Raw genomic sequence first — 21,675 nt, 5'->3', positions numbered from 1 at the left:
CAAAAGTAATAACGGCGCGATAAAAGTACGGACAAGGCACGAGGGATGGGAATGAGATGAGAAATACGACGAGACGTCGGAACGCGTCACGCGGCGTTGTTCCGTAAGTACATGCTCCGTCTTTTCGGTTATACCGGAGAAATGCCGGGCATTATACGGCCGTGTAATGTTGCCTAAGCCGGCGTTTCATATCCGCGATACCATAGGCTCTCGCGGCTGCGTCACGGGCAGACGTGGAAAGTGTACCTGCACCCACCACGTCAGTGGTAGGTAAGCCGAGGAATCTTACGGTGGCGAGTTCCGCGACGGGGAGAGCGTTTTACGAGCGAGCGTCCGTCCCATTCTCGTCTCGTCTGTCAGTTTTGCCAGCCTTGACACGGATTTAACGGGAATTCTTCGCGAGAGTTACAATCCGCGGAAGAAGAGCTATCTCGCTCCTCGTCCGAAAAAAGGGAGAATATTTTCTCTCCTCCCGTGATTCAGATTAATGTCATCTTGCAGTTATACTCCCGTCCCGAATCTCGCTCCGGCGCGTTTCCCCATTTTCGGTGAACTTTATCTGTTTTGGCGTTCACGCGTTATACCTCGTCCGTTAGACTACGAATCTCGTATATTTTACAAGTAATAAAATAAACATGCAAAAAAGTAAAATAGAAAAAAAAACCCCCTATTTTCTACAACGTTCTCATCCGGGAAAAATCAATTATTCAAATTGGTTATGAAACTGGGAGGGAAAAAAAAATGAGAAAAATCCAAATTTTTACTTTCACACATTTTTTTTTTATTGTTATAAAACGCAGATTCCAAATACGATAAATCGAGCTTACGATGCGAATATAACCGCAGGTTTTTCCGCATTTATTTTTTAAATAACATATAACCTCGTGCTCCCTCAAAAAGAGACATCGCGCTTATATTGGCATTTTCCTGCGTCTCGTCGCATTAATATTGTACCAAAGTACTCGGGATCCGCCCGTGATATAACCCACGCGAACAAAAGGCGCGGGCGGGAGAGAGTCACTCCAGGAATGCGCGCTAGAACGTTACGTTTACGGCGAAGACGTGGGAGGACGGGTGAAAAATATCCAAGGAGCAAATCCCGATACAGGCGTGATGAAGTCCGTCCGAGAACTAATTTCCGGCGGCGCGATTAACGTCCCGGCCGTCAGGTTTCCAGCGAAAAGGGGGATGGGATCATCGCCCGAGCGAATTATCGCGATTCATGGGAGAATTATGGGATCAAGTATCTCGTGACGGAAGCGCGATCTCGAGAGGGGGAGACCGGCTCGGAATTCGACGTCACACACTCGGGTGAGAAGAGAAGAACGGCTTCTTTTCGTCCCGGATAAAAGAGCGGTCGTTTTCGCCGCTTCGAAGGGGGGGGCTTTTTTCCCCCCGTCCGAGCTTGCGCGGTACGTTTCACGGTACGTTCTCGCCGCGAACGTTCTCATTCTTAGCGAATTAATCGCGCTCGGCCACACGCATTCAACGACCGCCGGCACGCGTACAATCGCTCTGAATGACGCCGCACTGCCAGGAGCTGTTGCTCGACGTTGTCTCCATTGTACCCGCATGAGGCACGTTTTCGCGCCGGGGCAGACAAAAGCTTTAGGGACGACCGACCGTGCAGGAGCCGGGGATTGCCTTGAACGCAATTTAAACCCCCCGGCCTTACGAAAGTTCCCGCTAGCATGCCATTTTTCTCTGTTACTTCTTCCGTTCTGATGTTTACCGTAATATATTTGCCTCGGGGCAGCGAGCGAAATTCTAAAGGAGGCTATTGAACCGCCGATGTTTATTCTTATCAGATTTATATCTCCGGTACGTTGAACGGGCAATTCTTTCGATATTAATTTCATATTTACCGAACATTAACCGCGGCGATATACGCAATAAATGTTCCACGATTGTGTATCATCAAATCAACATTTGTTGCTTTAGTAACATACTCCATGTACATGAAGATTACCTCGTTTAATTGTTACGGCGCGCAGTTTCTACGAACAATTACACGAACGCTTAAAAGGGGCATTACTGAGTAACGTGACTAGAAGCACCGGATTATACGCGTTTGTCCCGGATTTGTATTGTCCCGGATTATGCACTAGCTCAGAAAATGTCGGCATTATATAATAAGAAATCGTTATATATTTTTATCTCGTAGGGAACGTATTATTTTACATGATCTTAGTGTCCGGGGTGACTTGTAACAAAAAAAAAGTAATAACTACTTAAATTGAAATTTACGCGATTAAAAAATTGATACGTTATCATCATTAAATTTGTACAAAGAGTGCTTCTCGTTGCTGTACGTATTGTACCATCAATTATGAATCATATAATTTAAATCCGAAAGATATTTGTAATTTTACGTGCCAGCCGAAAGGTTTTAAAAATAAGTGAAACTTTTCCAATTTAATTTACATCATGATTAAAATAAGCGACTTGTTTTTCTCTTTTCGTCCGAATCGTAATAAAAAATTTGTTAATCCGTCGTCAATGGGTAAAATAAATCACGTTCGTCGCGTCGCATTTCGTTCAGATTTTAGTTACGGATTGACAGCCGAATGCGATCCTTTTCGCATCGTTCGCGGCTAAATAAAATATTTCTTAGACGTTTACGGACGGGTGTTATACGTCGCGCCATAAATCAGGGGTGCATCTCGTGAAAACTAACGGATAATTAACGTTACGGCGAACGAAATAACGAGAGTAAGCGTGACAGACACCGCGGAGCCGAAGCGATCGTAAACCTGAAAGTTCCGATATGCATACGTACGCAGAAAATACGAAGAGTGTCGAAATGAGCAAGGCATTGCACGCGCCGGTAACTCGTAACAAGCTCATAAACAAGCAAACGACCCGGTAAATAAGACATCGTACGCGTTAGCTGCGCTTGTAAAACAGTCCAGTTCGTTTGGGAAGCGACTCCGGCAAACTAAATCACGTCTGCGTTGTTTGCAGACAGTCTGAATATCAAAATAACTGTCAAAAATTTACATTGAAGCAGCATAAAGGATTTTATAACCGCAACGAAATCTGATTAAAAAGAAAAGTTAATTAACGTTCCTAATAAAAGCGAGTCGTTTATGGCATTATTTTAAAATCAACTACCAGCTTGTAGTAACGCTTAAAATAATACAATAATTTTTTTTCCCCCCCAAAAGAGTTGTATGCAAATTTATATAAGCTTACGTATTAAGAAAAAATTAATTTTTCGATTATTTTACTTTGTCGAAACTTTCGAAAAACGCTTTTATTTATTATAACGCTTTCACGGAACTGTTGGGAGAAAACGGGTGCGTCTATTAAAGTAAAAATCTTATTTTTATTATTATTTTTTTCTTTCAAAAAGAAAGTAAAAAAGAAAAAAGTATTTCCCGGTGAGAATCTACGAAGACCTCGCGTAATGTTGTAAGCGATAAATCAAAGGATTAAACTGACTGTGCCTTATGACGCTGCTAAACCCAATTAAAAAATCCTGAAATATTTTCTCGCTGTTCAGAGATAATTTGGAAATCAGAGGATTATTTCACCTCCGTATACCCAGTATAGCTTCCAGCACCTCGTCGCAGCGAGGTCATTTCGAGTTTCCCCGCGAGCAATTAACCGATTAACTTCGAAAAATCGCGAGAGAAAAGAAGCGGAGCGAAAAAAAAAAAAAAAAAAAAAAAATCATAAAAAAAGCGAAAGGAGCGAAGCAAATTGTACAATCTCGCGACGACATTTATGCAGAATAACGAGGCGCGGCGCGGCGCGGGGAATGGGGGGATTAAAAAGTACTTATTACCGAACGTTTCCCGACCATTGCTAACTTCGTGCAGTTACAGGCAGACAGTAGAAGTAATTAGCCGAGATGCAGAGAAAAACAATAAGAAAGCAAGTGAGAAAATGGAAGATGGAGGGAACGGGGGAGAGGGAAATAAAAAAAAAAAAAAAGACAAGGGACGGATGATGGTAGAGAGAACGGACTTCGGCAATGTCGTAGTTGTCGCCGTAGTTATATTTTACGTCGACGAGAAGACCTCGTTACTGGCAAACTCGTGTAATTCGTCTTTTCAATGAAATCATTTCTTTACTTATGACGGGCGGGGCGAGCGACCGCGGATTTCTCGGAGACCGCTCTCGTTTTAATATATAACGCGTCGCGACGTGACAATGCAGTACGTAATATCGCGTTGTAATAGATACCTGTTCGACAATCTGAGAAAACGGTTCACTACCTTACACCGTGTGCCGATAGTTTTTTTTCTTTTTTTTTTTATTTATGTTAAATGTTATTTTGCGTATCAGTGTTAATCGAAAACGGTGCACGTATCGATAACAAGCAGGAAGTCAAAATAATTAAACGTTATTTATTGGAAAATGGACGAAAACTTTGTTTCTTTTTACTCTATTAATAATATATTTTCATATTTAAAGAAATTCAATAATTTGGTGAATGCACATGAAATTTATGCAATATATATTTTAGTGTTTATTTCAATTAATTTACGTAATTTAAACGCAAAAACATATGCGTATAAAATATAGCGGAAAACGTACATATTTTTCTATATTAGCAGATAAAATATTATAAATAGCTTTGTAATGTAATATAATATTCTCGTATTTTTAGAAGTCGGTAAATAAATTTTGAGCTACATTTCGCATGAAATAGCTCGCTATTTTTTTTTTCCCCCTCCCGGCTTCGTAAAAATTTCGCGCATAATTCGCCGCGTTCTTTGAATGCAGAAAATAGCAATATTCGTGATCAAACAACGGTGCGTGAAAAGCTTTTAGAGAAATCACGATTGTTATTTCAGCGACATAAAGGCCAATAAAGAGGCATCAGATCGTATAACTTAATAAGCGTACTTAACATCCGAGCGTTTTGTTGCAATTTCAGCAAATAATTTTCTACAGAAATATGGCGAATCGTTCTCTCTAATAAATGTGGCACTTCACCGCGTGCCATTGTGCAGCCTGCAATGGAAAAGTACTCACGTGCGGCATGAACGTTCACTCACTGAACACGTTCAATAGTTCGCGCGGTACCGCTATTGAAATACCGTATTTTGAAGCCCCTCCTGTTTTTCTATACCCTTAATCGATGGCCGGGTAATTCTAATTCATACTTCCTCGTACGATCGCGACGAAAGCTTTTACTGAAACAGTCAGCCGGTTACCTGAAACAGAAATAAACGGGGCGTGAGCACGGCTCGTTCGGCCGACGATTTTGGATCAACATTAATTGGAAAGTAATAACGTTACGTCGCGCATACATGTAATCAGGCCGGAAAGGATCCCAGGGGAATATATTTTAATAACGCGCGCTAAGCGTCGCGTTTTGCTGAACTCGAAATGTCGTAAATTTACTTAATAGCGCTTATCACTGCCGTCGGGCTTTACGTTCTATCACGGGCAGCGTGCTCGCTTTTGATCTTGATTTATCAGCCTTTCCAGTGCCGCGAGCATTCATAAACGGGCAACGCGCTCGTTTTTTTGACTTGGCGCTTTGTAAGTGCCTTCGAAAAGACTTGTGCTTGAAAGTTTGGCAAAAGATACAAAACGTAACTCTGCCATTTGAAAGCAAATGCTAATAAGCAGAAATAAAATTCTGAGGAAATAACAAATAGTCTCGTGCGCGGAAAATGTTACTTGTAAATACCTTTCTGTTGAGATTAATTTTCTTGGAAGTAAAAAAAAAAAATTTCTTTTTATTTCTTAAACGATGACTTATTCTCTAAAAAATGTAGAAATCTCTTGTTCTCTCACAGCGAGCAATTTAAAAAAAATATATATTTACACGCGAAATTTATTTCTTTTTGTATTTTATTTCACTTACAACACGACCCACAATATTGTTCAATATGAAATAATTTATTCATAATGAAACGCCATGCTGCTTTCATTTAATATTGTAACGAGGTAAACGAGAAAAATATTGACCCATAAAAGAGATGAATGTACAGTAGACTAGACGGGGAGAATAATAATGACGAAATTCACATTTTGTGTGCATTACCAGCGACATTAGAATAACAAATTTGCGCAAACTGCTACAGATATACAATACACAATAGAATGATAGGCTCACGTACGTACGAAGTTCCGAGTTCTGTGCGGTACGGCGATATATGTATACGTGTACCGAGAAAATTTCGGGAAGCAAGTCGTCGTTGACAAGGAGACAGTACGAAAGCGGATGTAAAGCACAGCTGTGCGCTCGTAGAAGATACGTAGATTATTTTAATACAGAAGTCAATGGTGCTTTATCACTCGCGATAGCAATATCGGTTACTCAGACAGTCCCGCGTGAACTTAATTTCAACAAGCGTACCCAGTATTAACATTCGACAAAATCCAACGATCTTCCATCTCTCGATTAGCCTCGAACGCGCGAGACAAATTGCTCAAAGAAAAACACGGTCGTGTTTGAAAGACGGCACTCGAGAAAGCGCTCCTCTTCCTCTCAAGACTGAAAGATTCCGGCCACTGGCGCACGCCGGGGCGTCCCGATTCTTCAAACGGATTCTCTCGTTTTCTCGAGAGATCAGACGGCCTCGTCTGGCGTCTATCGAGCGTTGCAAACGCCATCGGGGACGCTCCGGCGCGTATTATTACGCGCGCATACGACGGCGGGTCGCAGCGCGACGCGTTTAGAGCGCACCGTAAACGCCGCGAACGGAAGATAAACGGAGCCGCTTTACATCTCCCTTTAAGAGGTCCCGGCAGAATAGAAGACGAGGGCGGCGGCGACGGCGGCGGCGGCGGCGGCGGTTGCCGCCGTCGTCGCCGCCAGCGTACACCAATTAACACATCATTAATGGCGCCACAATTAACGTCAGATATGCGCTCGGCGCGCATAACCGCCGATCGAATATTAACGACCGCTATTATCGTTCCGCGCGGCAATCGGCGGCGTAAGTCGTTAAACCGCAAATCGAGCTCGTTTTATTTTCCCGCATGGCGTAAAACTATTTTGTCGTTATCGGGGTGTATCGCGTCAATTATTACGATTATTATATCGATATTATTATATTTATGATTTATTTTACTTTCAAATATGACAGGGAAAGGTTTACGCGAACGTTTGATTACTGGAACAAATGCGAGCGCTCCTCATTCGAAGCGGATAAACAATGCGAGCCGCGTTACGTCACAAAATCCATCAAAATCACCGCCCAGCGGGTTTTTTCCCCCGCGCATAATATCGCTCGGCGAGTCGGAAGGTGGGAGGGAATGTGCCATTAGAATTTTATTCGCCGTTGTAAATATATTGATATTAAATGCATGTTTTCAATTATTAATTCTCAAGCGAGAGCCGCGCCGAAGCTTAAATAAATCCATCGCGATCGCCGCATTATAAACTCGTTCGTAATTTCGCGACGCGGCGACGTTGACGCGGAGGCAAAAAGCGGGAGAACGATCTCCGTCGGTATGACGGCGGATAAAAACATCGGATTTACGAGATTACACAAATAATAACGGCTCCATAAAATCCGCGAGTCGCAGTTTAAAACCGTTTGCAATTGCCGGGAGTGGCGGGGCCCCGCCGGCGAAAACTGCTGGAAAAGATGTCGAACTCGAAAGTTCGCGAAGACTTATTGTCGTATACATATATTTGTACTCGCCGAGAGAGATTCTTTCGCGAGTCCGCGCAATACTTTCACCTGTCCGTATAAATGTGCAAGCGTTACGAGATGGGGTACGCGAGAGATTTATGAAAACATGGTGAAAAGTGAAACCGAAGAGTTTACGTAAAAAAGAAAGAAAGAAAAAAAAAAAAAACCTTGGATTCGCGAAATAATTAGAGAGCTGTAATATTCGGAATATTACGGAATTGTATTCAGTTCCAAGATGCGCCGTTGCAATAACAATTCGCGAGAAAGTACGAAAGAGGAATTCGCGATGACAGAACGCGTTCATCTCGGGCAGCGTTTCGGCAATGATCGCGCCACATGCAGCCGTATGCAATTTAATGAGCGAACCGTCCCCGCTGTCCGATACGGCCCGTCGAACTGCGAACTTGACACGAAGAGCGAGAGCCGGTACCCGATGGCTGTGATATCACTTGCGTTAATATCGGCCGTGCGACCGTCCGTGTAAACGCATTTCCCGATCAACGATCCGGAAGAGTCTTGCCGCGCGCCGCCCGCCTTGTCATTTCGCCCCGTCATTTCGGAATTCCGATCGCGGTCTCGCAGCCGAGAGATAGATGGATCGTACGATTTCGCGGTCGGATATCGGGAGTTTCAGCGGACGAGAGACGGCGGGGGGAGGGAGGAGGGGGTGAATGGCTTGATCGGGTGCTGAAAATACTGCCCGACGTTGTCGAGTATATCGGATACCCGAGGTCAATATATACGAGATACGGAAGTTTCCCCAAACTCCCACAAGCTCAACGACGAAGAGGGTAAACTTTGGTTGGCCGCATCGGAGCGTCCGATCGCTTTCGCGAAGTCATCTCGGAAGTATTTCGATTATCTCCGTTCGGGTCGCGATACGGATATCCCTGAAAGAGTGCCGCCCTTATTCGGTTTCGACAGCTTCATTCGGGAATTTGTCGCGGCTGACGAGTGGGCCCGGTACGCGCACGGTTACCGAATCGTCAATGAGAAACGGACGCGTGAAGGATCGATGTCGTAGATAATTTAGTTTCAATTTTCCGAGCCACGAATGCGGAAGAGCGCACGTCGTTGGCACCTGAGATTAAAATGTTTCGGACGTAATACGTAATGCTACGGTCAATAAAAATAATTATCGAATTTAATAATTGGCATTACCGGTAAAAATAATACATATATTAATAACACGGTTGTGATAATGAGTATCGACACGCAAAATGTAATTAATAATTTCACGGAATATATGTTGTTAATGGAGAAGCAATTAAAGGAGGGAATGGTACATTTGTCAAAAATTGTATTTATTTTAATGTAATATTGAATAATTCAAGCTAAATTTTCGCAAATATAAATTAACGCCAAAATTAAACTTTATAAATTGTTAAGTGCTATGCTTTACATTTTCTTCTTTTCGTTATTACAATAAATAAATCTATCTTACGATAGATTATTGAATAATAATAATTTACTTCACAAGCTGATTTTAAATCTCGTTAAATTACAGACTCCTGAATAATTAATTACAAAACTAAAATTTATTCCTTAACAGCGAGTTAATTTAACAGGAATTTTAAGTGTTTCACGTTCAGCGTGTAAACTTATTTTCTAATGTACAGCTAGAAGCAAGCATGGTTTCAGCTTTATTTTGAAAATGAGTTTTGCGCAACTATTGAAACCAGAGCTAAGCGAAATTATCAGTTTCAATTTCGCAAAAAAAAAAAAGAAAAAAAATTGCGCCGTTCGCAAATTATCGCAGTCAGTTCTCGCATAGCCGATAAACATTCAATTCACGTTCCGTCGCGGCCCCGTCCCACGCTGCTCATCGGCACTGCGTTATTGTTTCCGATATCCAATCGGTACGACAGGCGAATGTATTATCGTTGCAACAAATCAGATTCTGCGTAGGCGACGACTCGTTATCCAATCCGAATCGATCGCCACAAAAAGGATATCACAGTCCAGTCTGCGCGTAATTTCGTGGTAACCGATAAAAAGAATTACGCCGATCCTGCGACGGAACGCAGCGCGAATTTAGCTTCGTTGAATGTATATCGAAATATTAATACGTGTCTCGCAACGTCTCACGTAAGCAATTACTACCTCGAGGGTTTTTAAAAAGCCTGGCTGAGAATCTATCTCATGTGACATAAAACTTATTTAAAAAATATATTTTAATATTGAATCGGATTCAAAAAATCGCACATTTACATAAATCTGTTTATTTCTTTTATTTTTTCTTCAAAAATATAAATATGAATATATTTTTACAAATAAATCTTAAATTAAATAATTTACTTATCGCTGCAAAATTTTTATTGCGGTGAACGTTATATTTTCTCTAATATTTACATTAAAAGATTAATTTATATTTTTATTCGTGCTTATGTGTTTCTGATTCTTTGCCAAGAAACCGATAATGCATTCACTAAAAAAAAAAAAAAAAAAAAAAAAAAAAAAGATTACGCATCTACGAGGTGTTTTCTTCAACGAGATGACTCGATTTCGTCGAGCAAGCAAGCAAATAAGCGGTGTCATTGCGGGAAAAAGTAGCGTAACCGATATCGGAATTCCGCCTCCGCAATTTTCGTCAAACCTCGCGAAGGAGTAAATCGAAGATCCCGGGCGTTACGGATTACGCCGGATTCCGAAAGGCGAAAGTGGGAGGGGGCCGGTCACCTCGGCGTCGGTAAAAAGTCTCAGGGTGGTTTTAACCCCGCGACCCTGTAATGAATAACCCGGAAGAGCTATCGGGTCATCGATCGAGATCGGCACGGGCTCGAATACAAACTATCCCTCGAACGCATTCTACAGAGAGACGATCGCCTAACGGAGGAACAGAGTCGAATAGCCATAATGGTCCACAAATCACGCAACGTAAAAAAGCAAAAAGCTAGTCTTGGTCCTCGCGGTGGACAATAAATCTCGGAATATTTTTAAATATTTTCCGTCAAGACACATTTTATATATTTATCATATACACGTATATCTTCTCTTTCTCTCTCAAACATTGCCCTCATTTCGACTCGGGTACATTCAAACGCTTTTACGCGGCCACGACGTTAACGAGCGTATTCGTTCTAATCACCACCCGTCGACGCCAGTCATTCCGGACGGTGAAATACCGTAACAATCGACGGACACAGAATGCAACTGAAGAAGATCAACGCACTGAAATTTGCAGATATTCTTTCAACTTAACATTGTTTTTTTTTCTTTAGTTTTTTTTACCAAATTTTACTCATATAATCTTTTTTCCGAATATATTAAGTATTTGTTTTACAGTCTATTAATTTTTCGTAATCAAAGATAGCTTGATAAATAATTTGATAACTAAATAATAAATTAATTTTACGAAGCTCTATCGTTAAACTAATATTAAAAAAAAAAAATCTATAACTTTACATTTAATTTACTTTTTTCCTTTACTAAAGAAATCTCAGTTTTTAATCCGTTTATGGACGTTACGCTTGTTTGTACTTTTGCAATGTGAACCCTTGATGACGGCACTTCCTCTAAAAATTTTACAGTGCTTTAAACACGAATAAATTTCTATTAAAGCGTTCAGCTTTAATCAGCGGAGCTTTTGTGGAATTTATGCGAAATTACTATCATTAATATTTTTGTACATTAATCCTGCATATTTTGGAAAATTATTTAATTCAATATTAACTTTTCTATACCGCAGTCTCTTTCATAAACGAGAACGTATCAAATATCATTATATTAACACCCCATTTACGCGTAATTTATTTATTACACATATATCATACGTTATTATTTCTACTTATCTTTCTTTAAATTCTTTCTTTAAATTAAACAAAGATTAATAAAATATTACTTTAAAATATAATATTAACCTTATTTTTAATATACGTATAAAACAGTTAGAAACGCGTATTAAATAAGACGAGACTACTATGCATTTTGTAATATTTCGACGTAACAAATTAAAAGCGCCAAGTTTAATAATACTATTTCGCAACAAAGGATAGCCAAACAATAACGTTCAAAACGCGAAGAATCTTGCACATGAAATCATGACAGGGCTGACGATTAATGTAGCGACCAGTCGATTACGACAGCGTGAAAGGACACCGTTCGATAATCTTCAGTCGCCCTCCCTCTCCCCCTCCCTCCCTCCCTACCGTCCGTTATCGGCTAGGGCTTAATCGCTCTTACCTATTGCCGAAGTAATTTCCTTCGATCGAGGAAACTGTTCACCGCGTTTCATTAACTCCGACAGTCTGCTTCATCGCGCTTTTCCCTAGCGTCATCGTGACGCTGTAAGTGCAAATAAACGCCAAATCAATCGAAACGACGTAACGAAGAAAGACCATTTATTCTCGGATCTGTAAAAACCAGAAGAAAGACGTTTCCTCAAATTTCTTCTCGATCAGATTTTTTTTTTTTCCTTTTTCCGAGCTTGCGATTAACGGGGATTATGTTTCGCGGATCGTCGTGTATCATATTATTCGAATGTATTTTTCTAATAATCATATCTATAGAGATTGTTAGAGATCAAGAAGCGTACGATATACTTTTTTATTCATTTTTTTTTCTATTCGAAGCAAGTTTCTTCGATAAAAATTATCCCTTCCGCGCGCACAAAGAGAACGGTCGAAATTGAAGACTCGATCAAGGCTATCGAAGTTTCACATTCACAGACTTGATCCTCAAAGCGAGCACATCAAAGGACGTGGAACGGTGGTTTCCCAAGTAACAAGAGCGTCGTAACGAGGCTAATTTCTGTTTCGTGTAACGTATGTCAAAATGGTAAAAAGTTGGCCAGACAATTGAACTCTTCGATACCGAAAATAATTTAGTTTCACCGATAAATCTCAAAGTCTCAATCGCTGTCTAAATTAGCGAGTTTTTCGACGAGTAAACTTTTTCGCCTCCTTGACAATTTTATCATAAATAGAAAAATGCTAACGTCACGATACCGTAAATATCGCGTCAGAACCTTTCACCGGGGCGATGCAAATTTTTCAAAATTTATATTTACGTCAGCAGATTGGCGTTGCAACTTCTCGGCAAGTTGCGATCGGAGGAACGAATCCGCGAGAAATAATAAAATCTAAGTGTCAGGGTTGAACTGTTGAAAGCCATTGGTGGAACGACTCTTCGGAAGTTTCAAACAGTTTTTTTTTTCTCTCTCTCCCTCTCTCTCTTTTTTTTTTCAAGTTACAGAAAAGAAATATTTATTACGCGACGTGCTCGTTAACCGAGTTCAGTGCAGACACACTGCTTAGAGCGGAACATTATCATTAACATCTCCTTGATTGGCCACGGTGGCTGTTAGTGGCATCGGCGATTAATTAGTTCCGTAATTAGTTTCGTATGAGTAATTAGTTTCAGGCTGAGAAAAGTCACCGTTCACCCGTGAAACCGTAAATCGACTCGCGGGCCGTCACGAGTCAAGTAAGATCAATAGCGCGAAAGGGTAAACAGCACGGATGCCTATGATGTCGGTAAACGCGAATTAAAACTCGGCGCGATTAACGTCGGCGATTACGGCGAACGACCGTGCCGTCGAGGAAGGAAATACAGCGGGATGTTCCCGTTTCGCGTGACAGAAATGTATTTCAGCGCCGGGGCGTAATGGACGTGGATTAAAAGGGCGAATTACAGGGCGGCGGGCGTCTGTCAAAGGAACGAACTCAATTATCCAGGAGCGGCCGTTCCTGACCAGGCAGAATTGTATCCTGTCTATGGCTTTCGAAAGGCCAGGTTCCGTTGCAAAGCGGCGAAACGATAGGAACAAATAAAAGGTCGCGGGAGCGCGAGAGGTGACACGTTCGCGCACTTTGTTAGGGATTCCCGTCGATAAAAGGGCCGGCGGGGCTGATTAAGGAGCGGCCGCTGCTCCGGTTTCCGCGGTGCAAAAGCACGCGAGAAAGAAAGGGAGTACGGAGGCGAGTAGCCGCTCGTGGTACGTGAGCAAATTACCATCCGCCAGATTTAAATTAATTTTTGTGCGCTCGCGTCCCGGTGAAAAGAATTCATTACTCCGGAGCCGCGCTCTGGCCATTGAGACGAAAAAAGCCGATAATTCTCGCCGTTGAAAAAAAAAAAAAAAATGCATTTCGCGGAGGTTCGTCGCGGTCGACATGCGGGGGCGAATGAATTTTTCCCCCGATTTTTCGGAACGGTAAGAATGTTGAGGGAAGAAAAGTGCGCGGTAATCACGGCTCTCCCTTTCTCCTTTTTCTTCCTTCGGAGTAGGAAAGCTGTGAAAGGCGACTCTGTAATTGGTGAGTTACGGGACGGAAAGTAACGTTGGATATCTATAAATCGTGCGGGCCGGAACTCTACTTCTTTTTTAAATCGGTATATGACGCGCAATATTTAAGTATTAACGAGATGTATATAAAGTTTTCTCATTTTTCTTCTTCATTTTATTTTATTTTTTTTTTAATAATCTATGCTCTTTATAGACATTATTGAAAGTTATTACTTCTGAAAAATTTTACGAAAAAACGCAATTTTCATGGAATTTTTCCGACTTTATACAATTGATTTAGGTTATTAATTATTTTTTTTCCATGAAAAATTAATATCAACAATTTTTGTTTTTCATTTAGAATATTTTTCTTGTATATATAAACAATAATTATACATATATTTTAATGGAAAATATGATTCTAATATTTCGCAAAATATTCTCGATTTACACGGTTTATTTTTCACTGAACGTAAAAAGAATTCACAGTGCGCTGTTGTTTTTAATGATATACATTTGATAATAACACGATAGGACTAAAATTTCTTCCATGTGCACGGCCAATACCCGTGCGATTAATCATTGTTACACGCGTTGTTATATTTCCGTATATCTTGCAATTTTCATACTAGCCTCCCGTTGTTCCTCGCAGTTCACACGAACCTTTTCTAAAATAGAGTTTTACGGCCGGTATCGTTGTAAGGAATCGACTTTTCAGTCTTACGAGCTATGCTAACGCCTCCGAAAAGCGCAATAATCCGCTGGCACGTGAGAGAATTCCCGCGGGCGTCACAATGACGTATTGCGCCGACTTATTTGCAGACATCTCGTTTCTGACGTATTGCGACAGAAAGAGTTTCACGCTCCGGTAATCGCCGCCGTTATTTTTCTCATATCGCCAGATTACGTCGCAACGACGACGGCCGTCACGTTACGATTTACAACGTGCGACGACACGCGGGAGCGACTTTGGCGTATCCGTAAAATTCCTGAATTCAAAAGACGTCGCGAATTAAGATTTTTTAAAATATTCTTCAGCATTTATTTCTCGCACGTTAATATTGTAAATCCTTTGAAGGAAAAGAAAAGAGGAAAAAAAAAATTTACGTTGCATCGATTTGGGAGCTCGGAAATTTTCGACAGTTTCCGCTGTATTTTAATATAATGCCGTAATTTTCGGTTATTCACTTTCCGGCATTTTGTCTACCATGAATTATTCATAATTTTGAAAAAAAAAAGAGCTCAGCGAAAAATTTCATTCCGACTGTATAAATTTCTCCATGGACCCAGGCCGACGAAATACAGACGTATGCCATATGGCGTCACTAAAATTCGCAAAAAATTAAATAAAATTTATACACACACGTTAGAATATTATATATTTAACGCGGATAAACAACTGTGGGATGAGCGAATGTTAAAAATGCAGCGTCATACAGGGTGCGTTATGCATTGCAAATAACGAGGCTAGTCCACCGCCGCAGGAATAGCGATAGTACATTCGCGATGTGTACACGGGCATCGGCGCCTGCCTGCTTAGTAATAAAAGGATTAAGCACCTGTATTAATTTGTGCAAATTAAAGCACGTCTTCCTGTCGGAATTTGCATAAGCGATGATCCCGTACCGTTCCATAATCGCAGTGTCATTCTGACAATTTATTGTTCGATAAATTGGCGCAAAAAGTAACGTAAGAGATAGAACTTAAAATTATATAAGATTATAGAAGAGCAACTATTTATTTGTGAATTATAGCGCATTGCTGTTTCATTGTATTTCACGGGCCAAAAAGCCCATAGCTCTTTTGTACGTTTTCGGAGCAAGAGATTTATTATCCACGAGCGACTGAAAAATGTTGTGTGTCCTAAAGAGAAACAGCTCGATATTAAATATCAAATTAATGGTTATATAAAAATATCGTTACGTTTTTTACGGAAAAAAAAATAGTTGTCATACAGTTATAAAAAAAAAAAAAAAATATTATAAGTTCACTAAAAAAAAAGTAAGTTTATATTAATAAAATTGATTTAAACTTTCAATCCTTTCTTGTCGTAATGCTTGGCGGTAGCAATGCTCTTATTAAAACAGCGATTATACATAGCCGAGAAAAAAAAAACTCAATTTCTCCGATATAAAAGTACGAATAATGTACTCGGAAATATTTTTTAAAAGGAAAATCGCAATCTCACCTTCTATTTCGTATCGTATTACTTTCACCCTGTTCACGCGACGAGTACACATTCAGGTTTGAAAATACCAGTCGTGATATTTTTCTATGGAGCTATCTCGACCGTGGAAGACGACGAGAGTGTATTTGCATTCTACGAAATGCCGCAGGGAAGGGCCGTGGTCTAAACGGATGTAAGCCAGCGAAATCAGGGCGACCCGTGTCGTTACCGGCAAACAGACTGCCGCTTTCTCCGCGGGTGGTACTCACTTCGTGGTACAAGGTGGGTTCGCCGCCGCGCCGGTCTCGGGAAATAAATTGGGGGCAATTCTGTATCGCCAGGCTGAAATAGACTCCGGCACGAAAGAGAGAGAGAGAGAGAGAGAAAAAGAGAGAGAGCTCGGTGTAGAGGTAAGAAGGTGGAAAAGTGGTGCATACCGTCGGGGGTGAGATCGCGCGCGCACCAAACATTTCCATTTTCATTTAATTCCAAGAGCCACGACGGCGTCCTCGACGCGGCGTCGTAGTCGTTGCGGTGCTGAATGCAACAGGAGACCGAACGGAAACGAGAGGCGGTAATTCGCTAAAGGAGGGAAACTTAATCGAAGCCAATAAACATTGACTGGAGAGTAATTCGTGCTGGGTCACTCGCTCCGTGGCCGCTACGCAAATTCTATAACAAACAACGACGTGATCGGAAACAGTTCTCGTCGCCGTGACATTGAATATCGCTGGTTAAACGAAGCGTGATCGAAGGAACTCACTTTGTCACTTTGTATTTGATTGACGACTTCCGCAAATAATACGTAATATGATTTATCAAATTCAGAACGCCCGTGACAATTTCGTTTAGAAAGAAAGTCCAGAAAATAAGAAGCGATAGCGGAGGGATTTTTTTTTTGCATTATAGTAAATGAGAAAATATTAACAAGTGAAATATGAAATAAAATAAAAAATAAAAGAATAAAAAAATAAATAAATTTCGTCACATCGCGCTAATATAAATTCGAATTTATTTGTCACGCGCAATTTCTCTGATATTTATTTTCATCGGCGATTCCTCTCTTTCCGTGATGTTCAAAAGTAATTTTTTAGCATTAAACATGCCCGTTCGTCGGACACAGGTGTCACAGGCGTAATAAATGTCAGATATTAACCCGGCATTAGCACCGGCCTGTTAATCAGACTTCGCCTTAATCAGCGTCGCTTAAAGCCGAACGAATTGCGCCTGCTTTGCCGGGACGCGATTCATAATTCACGGCGACGAGTCCTCTTCTGCAATTCGAGTGATAAAAACACCCCGGGCTCGGACATTCGCGTTATAATCGCGCTCACGGGGCGCAAAAAATCAATTCATAATTCAGCCGTGCCGAGCGCGCTCCCTCGGCCGTGGTTCTGATGGACGTCGCCAATGCGTTTCGCTCAATTTATGTACCACTCTATCACCTCAATAGGCACGCACGCGTCCGTACATTCGCACTGATAGCAGGACGTAATCCTCGAGGGACGTGTGTCTAATATATCTGTCAAGGATAGATCGATCGCGGCGGCGTGCACGCAAGACGCACCGTTTTACTTCGGCAATGAAGAAACGTTATTACCGTTCTTTATAATCGCTCTAGTCGCGTACGTTACGTAAATCGACAGCCACGTGTTAAAAGAGAATATTGTAAATCGTACAAGTAAACTGTTAATTTTTAGTTTATCGTCTCGAGTAAATGTCGCATCGATTAAGGGAATTAATTAATCCTATCTTAAAAAATTGGTAAGGACGCGTAAATTAGCTGTGAATTGTTACCGCTTGAAACCGATTTAATTTTAATATTTAATTAATATGTCCAGGCAAAGACGGTCTTCGCGATTTTCGAGATCGAAGACGACCTGCGGGAAGTACAGTCTTTGTCTGGACATATTAATTAAATATTACAATTAAATCGAATAGATTTAACGAGTAGATAGCCTAGAGTGACGAATAGATAGGCGCGGGGGGAGCGGGGGGATGGGGGGAGACGGGGTGAGAGCGAGCGAGAGCCTACGTGCCGCGCGCTAGGTATATTCCCCCACCACTCCCACTCTCGCTCCGTCCTTCTCCAGCGGTCGCGCGAGCATACACGTCCTACACACTGCGCAACGAGCACGTGTCTCCGTGCCGTAAGTGATTCGCACTTCCGTTTAACAAAAACCCTTAACGGCACGATAACTACGATTCAACTTGATATTTCTTTCTGTTGCAGATCGACGCAGTTGCATCCGCCGTCGTCCACGAGTATCGTCACCGCCGATATTAATCATACGAACCGCGGTCGGTTCGTCGGTCGTTCCGCGAGATCCGCTGAGTATTCGGGCGTAGTTTTGCGACACACGACTTTCTTTTAATCGCGAGTGCCGAACCATGTAACACGCGAGTGTTCACTGAGTAAATTTCGCGGTTATAAATTCACGCTCGGGGTGTTCGCGAGTGACCTGTTCGCGGAAGGATGGCTCGTCACGTCCCATCTGGGAGGAGGAGCAGGCCCGGGGGGCATCCTGCCTCGGCGGAGCAACTCTTAGGTGAGCATCAATTTATTAAATAAATTCTTTAATAAAAACCTTTACCTTTTTTTTTTTATTAAATTAATTAACTGATATATCGTCATGTCTACATTAATTGTTTAATTTTATGTTACAGCCAACGCCAGAATTCTACAACTCCGCTGACGCTCATGCAGACTGGTGAGTTTTTACACATATAAATTTTTTTTCTTTTGCAATTTGGGGGGAATATAACTCTTTTGAGGCGCTTAAAGCCTGTTTAAAGTAAAATAATCATTCGGGAGGGTTAATTTGGAGCATTAAACACAAGAAATTAAAGACAAGTTCCTGATTTTACGTTCAAGCACGGTAACGAAATAAGATTGCGTTGCGTTAAAAATTATACGTATAATCGAATAACTGTAGCAGATTTATGTTAGCCAAGCGCCTTTGAAATAGTCAACATTTATCAAGCTATTTTTGCAAGAAAAATAGAACAAAAGAGTTCATCACAATAAATTTCAGTATTGCAAAAGCGACAGGGTTGTCGACCGAAGGCACTAACACGGGCGTGAATGAAACGTAATTCAGCTTGCGCCGCGATCGTTGTATTTTTGCAGCTTTTTAAGCGCGGCGAACGATAAACCGCGAATACCAGAACCGGGAACTACGCCGACGCGACTCCGCTTGACTTTCCTCGGTGTCAAACGCCCGCAAAGCGTGTTATCAATGATCGCGCGCCACTGAAATACCGCCTAAAGTGGAGGACTCGCGTCCCTTTCTCTTTCTCTCTCTTTCTCCCTTTTCGCTGTCCCTCCGTCTCTCCTTCAATCAGCTCGATTGAGCGAGCCGCGGTCGCCGACCGTGAAAAATGGAGCGTTTCGCTGGCAGCAATATAGCCGAAACGGATCGAAGCGGATTGAGCGCCGGGTATTATTGTCGCGGGGAAAAAAAATCTGACGGATTACGGATTTGCGATCGTGAGCGCGTGCGGTATAACCGTCTGCCGCATACACGGGACCATTTTCGCGCCGTCGACCGAAAGAAAACCGCGTTCCGATGGCCGTTTTGTTCACCGCCAGTGATGCGCGCAACAGCGATGCGCTCGGCGGATACGATTGCGCCGCTTTATACCGCGCTTTGCACCCCCGATACGGCTTCAATCTATAGTATAACGTTATCGTGCAGCGAAAGCGGATCTCCGCGCCGGCTATCGCGACGACGTAATGATATTAAAAATTGACAGCCGATCTTCGGAGAACCCAGCCGAGTGATCCAGAGCGATTAAGTCCCCCCGATATCACGGCTGGTGACCGCGAATCCATTTAAGCCGGGGCATTTCCACGGAATAAAAGGGAACTTTTCGATCGAGACTTACCGGGTGACAAAACCCCTCAGAGGTGGAATCGCGTAATCTCGAGAGTCCGCTTTAGACGAGGTTTCGCGCCGACGGGCTCTCTCCGGGATAAAGGGCGAACTTCCGGCCGCCATTCATGGCGCTCCTTATTGCGGCGGGTTCGCGCGGCGGTATCGTAATCCAGAGCGAATTGAACTCGCACGGGGAGAACAGTAGTCGGAGGCGCGTTTAGTCGGACGCGTTAATGCGCGCGATTTCGGATGCGCCGAGCAAATCGAGTAAAACTGGTCCAGCGCACTTGGAGCCGGCTAGTTAATGCAGTTCCCGCCCCCCGGCGCGAAAAGTAATTTCTTTCGCGGTTTAATCGGCGAACTAGCGCACCCTGTTTGCAGAGTAAATTAAGTCGTCGGCGGGACGAGGACTGAATTGTTTCGAAGCAAAAAAGAAAGCAAAGAAAAAAAAAAAAGAAAACAAAAAAAAAATTAAAAAAGACGATAGCTTGTACGATGCTGCAGAAAAAAGACGAGAAAGCACGGTTAGTCACACACCGTTGGTACCAGATACTATCCCTGTACATGAGTAGCACGTTCTCAATCACGATCGAATGTTCATTGACCACAGATACCTGCCAATCACAGCGATCCCTATAATTATCACAGCAATCCGTATAATTATTGAGGATATACCTGGCGATTATCGATTGTTGCGATGCTAGTCCTCGGATAATCTGATATGTTATCAGCAACTAGACGGACAGGGTAACTGTACACACCGATGTTCACACGGTTTAACAATTAATTAGAAAATACTTAATTCTCGATTCTTAATTACCGATACCTCCTGCGAATTTCCAATCTTAGTCAAAAGTGCGCGCCGAATATTAAATATCAATAATTATGGGAAAAAAAAAGAAAAAACCACGTAGGACTTCTTCGTGAAATAAAAATTAACAATAGATTTTTTAGACCAAGATGCTTCTATCTAAAACTCAAGGCACTTTCCCGCGAGAGTAGACAAACCCGTAATTTCGGTCCTTAACACAAATTTGACAAGCTGAGCGTTGTCGCGCGACCGAAGCGAGTTTGCGTCGTTTTAGGGAAGGCGACGCGACACGGGTGGGAGGGAAGGGAGGGACGCGAATTGAAAGAACGAATAAATCCATTCGTTCGATCTGACAACTGCTGGATTTCCGGAGATAAAAATTTCTCTCAGCCCGCGGACGTGGAGACTATAAACTCGAATGAACGGTGGAGAATTCACCGTCGCCGCCGCAGATTATTTGCCCTTAATTCCTCGCGCTGAAAGCATTCCCGGGGCCTTCCCGCGCGTGCTATGATGGTCTTGAATAAAAACTGGGAAATTTATTTATCGCTATGAAGCTGCCGCGCTGTAAAAACCGCGGTGCGTCGCTTTGGAATCGAAGAGCCGGCCGCGCCGCCGGTCGCTACCACCGAGAGGAAGGAAGCTCCCTTGACAGCTCGAAGGATAGACACGTAAATCCCATTCCATTAGAGGCGCGTCGTGCAGGAAGAGTGTCGTATAATAAAATGCACGTCCTAAGAATCCCCTCAACCGCTCGATCTCGCTCCTCTCTTCTCCTATTTTCGCCAAAAGGGCTCTTTTCCTTTTTTTTTTCTTTTCCTTTTTTTTTTCTTTTTTCTTTGAAAGAAAATCAGCCGGGCGGCAATTAGCGCGGCGAGAAAACATTATTACGGCACAGTCGTTAATTCGGACCGGCGCGAATGAAGAAACAGACTCTTAGTAGATGCCCTCGTAATGAAAATTCATAATTTTACCCGAGCAAGAAG

General features: G+C 42.2%; 1 protein-coding gene and 1 long non-coding RNA gene across 6 annotated transcripts in view; one reads left to right on the top strand and one right to left on the bottom strand.

Annotated features, from left to right (window-relative positions):
* The window catches only part of Fur2 (furin-like protease 2), a 293,284-nt gene that overhangs the window by 52,011 nt on the left and 219,598 nt on the right, over window positions 1–21,675 (bottom strand). The window lies entirely within an intron of this gene.
* Window positions 18,359–21,675, top strand: part of LOC139111228 (uncharacterized) — a 47,776-nt gene continuing 44,459 nt past the window's right edge. For both annotated transcript variants that reach the window (XR_011547176.1, XR_011547175.1), the window contains exons 1-2: window positions 18,359–18,549; window positions 18,668–18,711. This is a non-coding gene — a long non-coding RNA (uncharacterized lncRNA). The remainder of the gene's footprint in view (window positions 18,550–18,667; window positions 18,712–21,675) is intronic.

This window comes from Cardiocondyla obscurior, linkage group LG23 (genome assembly GCF_019399895.1).
Source record: "Cardiocondyla obscurior isolate alpha-2009 linkage group LG23, Cobs3.1, whole genome shotgun sequence".
Classification (NCBI taxonomy): domain Eukaryota; kingdom Metazoa; phylum Arthropoda; class Insecta; order Hymenoptera; family Formicidae; genus Cardiocondyla; species Cardiocondyla obscurior.
This window is presented reverse-complemented; position numbering and strand designations above follow the sequence as displayed.